Here is a 10,227-nt window from a genome sequence, read left to right on the forward strand (position 1 = left end):
GGTGGGAGGGAACCCGTGGAGGCTTTTTTCTCCCGGGTGTTCTCCGCCAAGAATGTCGACCCAGCGGTCATTTCCCGGGAGTTCTCCAAACATGTGTCATCCACTGACGAGGCTCGTGCGGAGGGGGCAGCGTTAAGTGCGCCCATTGGTCAGAGAGAGATCTCTGCCCGACTTGGGCGCATGAGTAACTCTGCCCCGGGACCGGACCGTGTTGAGTACCAGCACCTGAAGCGAATGGATGGGGCGTGTCGTGTGACAATGGAAATTTTTAACCGATGTCTGCGCTCGCTCCGTATCCCCGCTTCATGGAAGCAGGCCACCACGGTCCTGATCCACAAGAAAGGGGACACCGGGGACCCAGAAAATTTTCGGCCGATTGCCCTCCAGAGTTGCCTCTATAAACTGTTTATGGCGGTTCTGGCTGATCGGCTTCGCAGCTGGGCGCTCCGGCATTCAATGCTGAGCGAGGCCCAGAAGTGCTCTCGGCCCAGTGAAGGCTGCTTCGAGCACTCCTTTTTGCTAAACACCATAATGAAGGACGCCAGGCGGAATCAGAAGAATATTTTTGTTGCCTGGCTGGACCTTCGGAATGCGTTTGGGAGTGTTCCACATGGAGCTATTTTTGCCGCACTGGACACGATGGGCGCGTCTGCGGAGCTGATCGACCTGCTTCTGGATGTTTACACTGGTGCCTCCACTACCTTTAATACGGACGATGGCCCGACTAGCGAGGTCCCTATATTTTCAGGGGTGAAGCAGGGATGCCCCATATCGCCGATCCTGTTCAACCTCACGATCGAATTGATTGTGCGCGCGGTGCAGGCTTCTGCTGCGGCCGGAGGTCACGGCATCAAAATTCATGGGCAGCCGGTGTCTATACCGGTACAACCTGGTTGTCCTGAGTAGGACCAGGGAGGGTCTTTCGACCCTTCTTGACGTGGCCTCCGTTAATGCTGATGTGTTGCAGCTGGAGTTTAAGCCTGCTAAGTGTGCCTCTGTCACTTTTCTGTCGTGGGGGGGTCAGGGTCGGTGATGTGTTATTCTCGATTCAGGGTCGAACCATGCCAGCTCTGAGTAGCGAGGAGCACTATCGCTACCTCGGGACCCCCATCGGTGTGTATAGAGATGATGAGGACGTCTGCTCATTGGTTACCAACATGATGGCGGACGTCCTCAAAATTAAACGATCATTGCTAGCACCATGGCAAAAGTTGGATGCGATTCAGACCTTTGTCCAGCCCTGCCTCTCTTTCGCGTTGCGCGCGGAAGAGACGACCAAGAAACAAGTTAATAGGCTGGTATCTGCGGTGGTCAGTGCGGCGAAGGAGATCTGCCAGCTTCCGGTCCGCGCTTCTAATAATTATATTTTCGCGGGCCGGGACGTTGGCGGATTAGGGCTTCAACACCCGGGGTCGGAGGCAGACATCCAAACTGTCGTTCAGACGGTGCGGATGCTGTCCTCCAGTGACCTTTCCTTACGCAGCATTGCCACGCAGCAGCTCTTGTCGGTCGTCCACCGGACGATCCGCTGTGTTCCCGTTGAGTCGGACGTGGATAAGTTCCTGTCTGGCTCGATGGAAGGGCCATTGGCGAACTCCGGGTACAGCGGCCAAATTTCCACGCTCTGGTCTCGGGTGAGGTCCGCGACGCGGCGGTTGAATGTGACTGTCCGTCGTGCCCTCTCAGGGGAGCCCGTTGTGACCCTGGGCCATTCCCGAGAGTGCAGCTCTAAAGACGTGTGTTCTGCACTTCGGGAGTGGACCAGGGAGAAGTTTGCACAGCGGTTGCTCGGCCTCCCGGACCAGGGAAAGGTGGCCGCTGCACTGAAAACGGATAAGTTTGCCAACGGTTCCTCGTGGATTCGCAGTGGTTCGTTTATGCGCTTCTGTGATTGGAGGTTTGTGCATCGGGCAAGGCTGAACTGTGTCCCGACTAATGCTGTGACCCATCGGTGGAATCCCGCTGCCCCCCAGGGGTGTCGGCGGTGTTGCTATCCCCGGGAGACTCTGGCTCACATTGTTGACCATTGTCCCCCGGGTATGGTACCCATTCGCCGCCGTCACAACATGATCCAGAGTCGCCTGGTCAAGGCCATTCGTCATGGGGACGTATATGTAGATCAACATGTTCCTGGTGATCCCTCCCCACATGAAAGACCAGACATCACTGTGGTGGAGGGAAATAAAATCACAATTGTTGACATTGCTGTCCCCTTTGACAATGGTTCCGATGCCCTTGCCACTTGCGCAGTTTCAAAGAGGGAAAAGTATGAAGGACTGCGTAAAGCGTTGGTGGCTAAGGGCAAGGATGTCCAGGTGCTTGGGTTCATAGTGGGGGCACTGGGATCGTGGTTCCCTGGAAATGAGTCGGCCCTGAACCGGTTGGGAATCTCCCGGTCTTACCGGAAGCTGATGCGTCGGCTTTGTTGTATTGATGCCATAAAGGGATCCCGGGATATTTATATTGAGCATATGTCGGGCCATCGTCAGTATGAAGAGGTTTGAGGTTGGCACTTCCCTATTTCCCTTCCTCCCCTCTTTTCTTCCCCCCCCCCCTTTTTTTTTTTTATTTTTTTTTATTTTTTTTTTGTATGGTGTGCATGGTTTCTATGTTTGTCTTGGTGAATGGATCTTGCCAAACGGACGAGAAGCGCAAATTTCCATTTTTGGACTGGTCCCTTCTTTTTATGGCTTGGTGCCCTTAATTGGTCCTTGGGGGTTGTGTTCTTTTTATTTTGACATCCCCCCAGGGGCCTATTTCAATTCTCTTCTTGATTCTAACGGTGTGGAGGAATTTTATCCTCAGTGTCTATTCCTTTTTTAACCTTTTAATTTTGGTCTTTTTATAAATTTTTAATAAATCTGTTCTTATTGGTTTAATTGTTATTTATTGTTGTGAATGAATGGTGGTTTTTTTATTTTGTTGTTGTTATAATTTTTTTTTTTTTCCCTCTCGGTACAGTGTGTGGACGTCCAATTCCGGGAACTGTTTCATGAATTATTGCGAATCTTTTTCTTTTGTGTATGATTCTACTTTTTGGAATACAGATACCCAATGGAAGAGGACGGACGGAGGCCGGGTCGGCGAGGTGAAGGTGCTGCTCGAGATGTGGAGACGTTCCCCTGCGAGTACTGCGGTAAAAACCTAGCGACGCTCGCGGGGTGGCGTCGACACATCGCCCGCATGCACCGGGTGGTCGCCGCGGAGGCTAACGCCCCCGTCGGCCCCCAGACCCAGGTATTTCTGTACCCGCTTCCCGACCGGTGGCCTTGTTCACTGTGCCGTGAGAATTTTTTTAATTTTCAGACCCTACAACGACATCTAAAGCGGTTTCACGCCGAGACCGCTTTTATTTCAGTTTTTAGATGCTCGAGGTGCGACCTGGAATACGATACGGCAAGGAAGGCGGCGAACCATTTCCAAATCCACCGGAAAGAGGACAGAGTTCGCCCCTCCGTTGCCGGTATCGCTGGGCCTTCGGGTAATCGACTGCCGAGACGACGGCTGGCTGAGGCTAGCGCTGATTCTAGACAGGTGCCCCAAGTTACTACAAAGGATGCACCGGGTCCGGCCGTCCCGGCCGAGAGCTATGGCTCTGACGACGGGGCGGCCGGCCCGCGTATTGTAAATATGAGTGGAATCGGTGGTAGCAGGCGGCGGTCGTTCCGGAGGTCCTGGTCACCAGTTTTGGGTTGCCCCTCTGGAGGGCAGGCTGATCTGATTCTGGAGTCTAGCCGGGTCTTCGAGCCCCTTTTGGGTGTCCCCCTCTTGGAACAACAATTAGTTGCCTGCAGTGAGTCTCCGGTGCTGCCCATCACCGAGGGTTCCCCTGTCGGGGTTGTCCCCCGATGTGATGAGGAAACATCCCGGGTTCTTGACTGCTTGGTATCAGCTATTCTCGAGGCCCCCGAGGGGCCTGCTTTCGAGGAGGCTTGTGACAGTTTTTTGCAGGTGGCGGGTGCTGGGGCTGGGGGGGGGTTGAGCGGGAGTGTGGAGAGGGCGGAGGGCCGCGGTGGGGCGGGGGGGCTTGAGCCCGCGGGTGCGACTGAGGCTGCGGCTCCGCCCGCTTCGGTTGCCGACCGGTCTCGAGTTCCCCCGCCCCGGCGCGACGCTCCCCCGGCTCCACGGCCTGTCTCCCCTCCCCCAGGTGTTGATGCTGGCCCTAGCTTTCCTGAGTATTGGGTCGGTCAGTTGAGGAACGCGGTGTTGTGGGAGGAGTTTGAAAAGGTCTGCGATGCGTTTGCCAATGCCCTGGTTGACCGTTGCCGACCGCGGCGTGGTGGACGCGGTGCAGACGCCCCCACGCACCCAAGTCGTCCCCGACCTGACCGTCCCGGTATGGCGGGTGCTTCCGGGCTGAGGTATGACCCCCAGGAGGCCAGTCGCCTTCAGAAGCTGTACAGGCACAGCAGAAAGCGTGCCTTTAGGGTGGTCCTCGGGAAAGCTGAGGATAGATATTCTGGTGGGAGGGAACCCGTGGAGGCTTTTTTCTCCCGGGTGTTCTCCGCCAAGAATGTCGACCCAGCGGTCATTTCCCGGGAGTTCTCCAAACATGTCATCCACTGACGAGGCTCGTGCGGAGGGGGCAGCGTTAAGTGCGCCCATTGGTCAGAGAGAGATCTCTGCCCGACTTGGGCGCATGAGTAACTCTGCCCTGGGACCGGACCGTGTTGAGTACCAGCACCTGAAGCGAATGGATGGGGCGTGTCGTGTGACATTGGAAATTTTTAACCGATGTCTACGCTCGCTCCGTATCCCCGCTTCATGGAAGCAGGCCACCACGGTCCTGATCCACAAGGAAGGGGACACCGGGGACCAGAAAATTTTCGGCCGATTGCCCTCCAGAGTTGCCTCTATAAACTGTTTATGGCGGTTCTGGCTGATCGGCTTCGCAGCTGGGCGCTCCGGCATTCAATGCTGAGTGAGGCCCAGAAGTGCTCTCGGCCCAGTGAAGGCTGCTTCGAGCACTCCTTTTTGCTAAACACCATAATGAAGGACGCCAGGCGGAATCAGAAGAATATTTTTGTTGCCTGGCTGGACCTTCGGAATGCGTTTGGGAGTGTTCCACATGGAGCTAATTTTGCCGCACTGGACACGATGGGCGCGTCTGCGGAGCTGATCGACCTGCTTCGAGATGTTTACACTGGTGCCTCCACTACCTTTAATACGGACGATGGCCCGACTAGCGAGGTCCCTATATTGTCAGGGGTGAAGCAGGGATGCCCCATATCGCCGATCCTGTTCAACCTCACGATCGAATTGATTGTGCGCGCGGTGCAGGCTTCTGCTGCGGCCGGAGGTCACGGCGTCAAAATTCATGGGCAACCGGTGTCTATATTGGCATATGCTGATGACCTGGTTGTCCTGAGTAGGACCAGGGAGGGTCTTTCGACCCTTCTTGACGTGGCCTCCGTTAATGCTGATGTGTTGCAGCTGGAGTTTAAGCCTGCTAAGTGTGCCTCTCTGTCACTTTTCTGTCGTGGGGGGGTCAGGGTCGGTGATGTTATTCTCGATTCAGGGTCGAACCATGCCAGCTCTGAGTAGCGAGGAGCATTATCGCTACCTCGGGACCCCCATCGGTGTGTATAGAGATGATGAGGACGTCTGCTCATTGGTTACCAACATGATAGCGGACGTCCTCAAAATTAAACAATCATTGCTAGCACCATGGCAAAAGTTGGATGCGATTCAGACCTTTGTCCAGCCCTGCCTCTCTTTCGCGTTGCGCGCGGGAGAGACGACCACGAAACAAGTTAATAGGCTGGTATCTGCGGTGGTCAGTGCGGCGAAGGAGATCTGCCAGCTTCCGGTCCGCGCTTCTAATAATTATATTTTCGCGGGCCGGGACGTTGGCGGATTAGGGCTTCAACACCCGGGGTCGGAGGCAGACATCCAAACTGTCGTTCAGACGGTGCGGATGCTGTCCTCCAGCGACCTTTCCTTACGCGGCATTGCCACGCAGCAGCTCTTGTCGGTCGTCCACCGGACGATCCGCTGTGTTCCCGTTGAGTCGGACGTGGATAAGTTCCTGTCTGGCTCGATGGAAGGGCCATTGGCGAACTCCGGGTACAGCGGCCAAATTTCCACGCTCTGGTCTCGGGTGAGGTCCGCGACGCGGCGGTTGAATGTGACTGTCCGTCGTGCCCTCTCAGGGGAGCCCGTTGTGACCCTGGGCCATTCCCGAGAGTGCAGCTCTAAAGACGTGTGTTCTGCACTTCGGGAGTGGACCAGGGAGAAGTTTGCACAGCGGTTGCTCGGCCTCCCGGACCAGGGAAAGGTGGCCGCTGCACTGAAAACGGATAAGTTTGCCAACGGTTCCTCGTGGATTCGCAGTGGTTCGTTTATGCGCTTCTGTGATTGGAGGTTTGTGCATCGGGCAAGGCTGAACTGTGTCCCGACTAATGCTGTGACCCATCGGTGGAATCCCGCTGCCCCCCAGGGGTGTCGGCGGTGTTGCTATCCCCAGGAGACTCTGGCTCACATTGTTGACCATTGTCCCCCGGGTATGGTACCCATTCGCCGCCGTCACAACATGATCCAGAGTCGCCTGGTCAAGGCCATTCGTCATGGGGACGTATATGTAGATCAACATGTTCCCGGTGATCCCTCCCCACATGAAAGACCAGACATCACTGTGGTGGAGGGAAATAAAATCACAATTGTTGACATTGCTGTCCCCTTTGACAATGGTTCCGATGCCCTTGCCACTTGCGCAGCTGCAAAGAGGGAAAAGTACGAAGGACTGCGTAAAGCATTGGTGGCTAAGGGCAAGGATGTCCAGGTGCTTGGGTTCATAGTGGGGGCACTGGGATCGTGGTTCCCTGGAAATGAGTCGGCCCTGAACCGGTTGGGAATCTCCCGGTCTTACCGGAAGCTGATGCGTCGGCTTTGTTGTGTTGATGCCATAAAGGGATCCCGGGATATTTATATTGAGCACATGTCGGGCCATCGTCAGTATGAAGAGGTTTGAGGTTGGTACTTCCCCATTTCCCTTCCTCCCCTCTTTCCTCCCCCCTTCTTTTTTTTTTTTTTTTTTTTTTTTTTTTTTTTGTATGGTGTGCATGGTTTCTATGTTTGTCTAAGTGAATGGATCTTGCCAAACGGACGAGAAGCGCAAATTTCCATTTTTGGACTGGTCCCCTTTCTTTTTATGGCTTGGTGCCCTTAATTGGTCCTTGGGGGTTATGTTCTTTTTATTTTGACATTCCCCCAGGGGCCTATTTCTATTCTTTTTTTGATTCTAACGGTGTGGAGGAATTTTATCCTCAGTGTCTATTCCTTTTTTAACTTTTTAATTTTGGTCTTTGATAAATTTTTAATAAATCTGTTCTTATTGGTTTAATAGCCAATATGTCTCACATCGTGGGAGTTATCTATTAAACATATTTTTGTTTGGAGGAGTCAGATTACGAGCTTGCTCTGTCTGTTCCACGCATTGTCCTGGTATTGCATTATCTCCAGGATCAGTGCACCTCTTATAGAAACAAAGAAAAGAACGAAAAGGTTTTGCTTAAAATTGAATCAAAAAGCTTTATCAGGAAAAGCAACCATCCTGACCTCATTCTCAATTTTTCATGTTTCAGTGGACGTTTCAGATCCCATGGTGTCCTTCGCTAAGAATAAGCGAGCTTTCGCCAGCACCCTGAGCCAATTGCAAATTCCTACTCTCATTGCCTAAATCTAGTATTTCATTTAATCATATTGTTTTACCAATTGTTCTAATTTTCATCACAAGTTCGTTTCCTGTATTTATCCGAAACGTCATTTCCTGCATTAGCTTATCCCTCTTATAACTCATGAAGCTTTGAAATGGAAATAGCCCCAAAAGTAAAAAGATAAAACTTAATATGCAAACTTCATAATACTAGTACGTGCGTGGCCGTACGTGCAAAAAAAAACAACTTTCAAACCACATGCCAGAAACAACCACATTGGCTGTTCCTTCGCTCTCGCGTGGCCATACGTGCAAGAAATTTTTTTTTCAAACAACCATACAGGCCGTTCCTCCGCTCTCTTAAACGACGACTGGATTGGGGCATTGTGTTTATCTATAAATGTGCATAAGAAATCGAGAAATTATTGTAATAGTGTCATCACTATCCGGAAGTCCGTACGTTGTAACCTGTAATGGGGAACGCGGCTGGGGATCTCTTCTCCAACGGCCACGCCTACGCAGCACCGTGTCCTGTCATTGGTTTGGTAAATAAATGGCCATAACTTGAGAACAACTTGTCCGATAAATATCAAACCTTGAAAAGGCACATACTCAGGTCCCCAACAATATAGCTGGCAAGTTTCAATTAGATCGGACCTGTGGTTGTCGAGAAACAGCGGTCACAGACAGTGTAACCACTCCTCATCTTCATAAATGCCAAGGTGAGCCAATGAAAAAAGCCAAGAATTCACAAGGTTCAGAAAAGCGATGATAATAGAAAACCTATACACCAAGAAAACCTATCGAAAACCAAGACGCCAAGGTGAACAACGAATAGCCAAGATCTTGTGAAAAAAGCCAAGGAGTGGTCACACAGGTCATAGACACACACACACACACACACACACACACACACACACACACACACAGATTGCTGGAATTATAGATAGACTAGTGCATGCCCGTAGGTGCGTGCCTGCACTTGCACACAAACAAACAAAAAAACTTTCAAACCGCGTGCCAGAAACAACAACCACACAGGCCGTTCCTTCGCTCTCGCGTGCCCGTACGTGCGTGGCTGTACGTGCAAAAAAAAAAAAAAAACTTTCAAACCACAAGCCAGAAACGACAACCACACAGGCCGTTCCTTCGCTCTCGCGTGCCCGTATGTGCGTGGCTGTACGTGCAAAAAAAAAAAAAAAACTTTCAAACCGCGAACCAGAAACGACAACCACAAAGGCCGTTACTTCGCTCTCGCGTTCTCGCGTCAACCACACTTCTACACACAGAGTTAATTAAAATCAAGTTTACCTCCCCGTCTTTACTTGCCATGACATTCACTGCCATGTAACCGGCACGGCCCGTGACGTCATCGTCGGCCAGTCGCCGTTACTTCGCTCTCGTAAACGACGACTGGATTGGGGCATTGTGTTTATCTATAAATGCGCATAGGAAATCGATAAATTATTAGAATACAGGAAGTCAATTAAATTTTTGTCTCCTACTTGCTTATTTTCAATCGTAAGTTATCGCGTGTTTAAAATTTACTTCCCGGATCGGAGCATACCGGTTCACTCTGATGTTACCGAAATTTATACACCATCTAATATGAAAACGATCATAACTTGGGGCATTGTATTTATCTATAAATGCGCATAAGAAATCGAGAAATTATGAGAATACACGGTCATCATTATCCGGAAGTCCGTACGTTGTAACCCGTAATGGGGAACGCGGCTGAGGTTCTCTTCCCCCATCGGCCACGCCTACGCAGCAACGGGTCCTGTCATTGGTTGGTAAATAAATGGCCGTAACTTGGGAACCACTTGTCCAATTAATATTGTTACGGATCCGGGGTGGTGGGATTCTCACCCGACTCTTGGCGCCACCCTCACCACCGCCGTCTCCGGGGTTTATAACGCCGGCCGGCTCGGCACAGGTCTCGGGTCACGCGTCTTCAATCGCGATACCAACGTAATCCTGGACCTTACCAGTTGGGAAAATAGACCCCGGTTACAGACTGGTTTTGTCAGATGCGGAGCGTTTTCTGCCAGTCTGTAACCATTTTGGTTTTATATACCAACTGAAAGGATCTCTCCTCGATGCGACACGAATTAATCCATAGAGGCAACCACATACGAGTCAACCAGATTTATTGGGGAACATCGGGGAACACAACACAAGCAAAACATTCACGACAATGTTTTAATTAATCTATAACCCGTTCTTAACAAGGGAACTACGGATTACGGATTTTGAGGGGGTCCCAACTGAGATATGCCTTATACAACACGTGCAGACAAAGACAGACAGACAGACAGACAGCATGCATGCAAGACAGAGTACTTGGGGATGTTTCATGGACGAGAGGAAAGTGTCAAAAGCCCGAATGCAGTTCCTCACAAGACGATGTCCACGGATTCGAGCCCCAAGCTCAAACACGCAGCGTGGCGAAATGGAGGGTTCGTACTCTTGCTCCTGGCAGCGCCCGCGCATGCAGCCTCGGCACGTTCAAACCCCATGAGGTCGACTGCAACAGACTGTCAGATCGATGATGGGTTTCAGCTGATTTC

The 10,227-nt window shown here is 51.7% G+C and overlaps 1 pseudogene; it reads left to right on the top strand.

Moving 5' to 3' along the window:
* Positions 1-7,307: 7,307 nt before the first annotated feature.
* LOC147013479 (U2 spliceosomal RNA) lies at positions 7,308-7,477 on the top strand (annotated as a pseudogene).
* Positions 7,478-10,227: the final 2,750 nt, after the last annotated feature.

Source organism: Eptatretus burgeri, chromosome 14 (assembly GCF_056783735.1).
Source record: "Eptatretus burgeri isolate ZD-2024b chromosome 14, Ebu_testis_v1, whole genome shotgun sequence".
Classification (NCBI taxonomy): domain Eukaryota; kingdom Metazoa; phylum Chordata; class Myxini; order Myxiniformes; family Myxinidae; genus Eptatretus; species Eptatretus burgeri.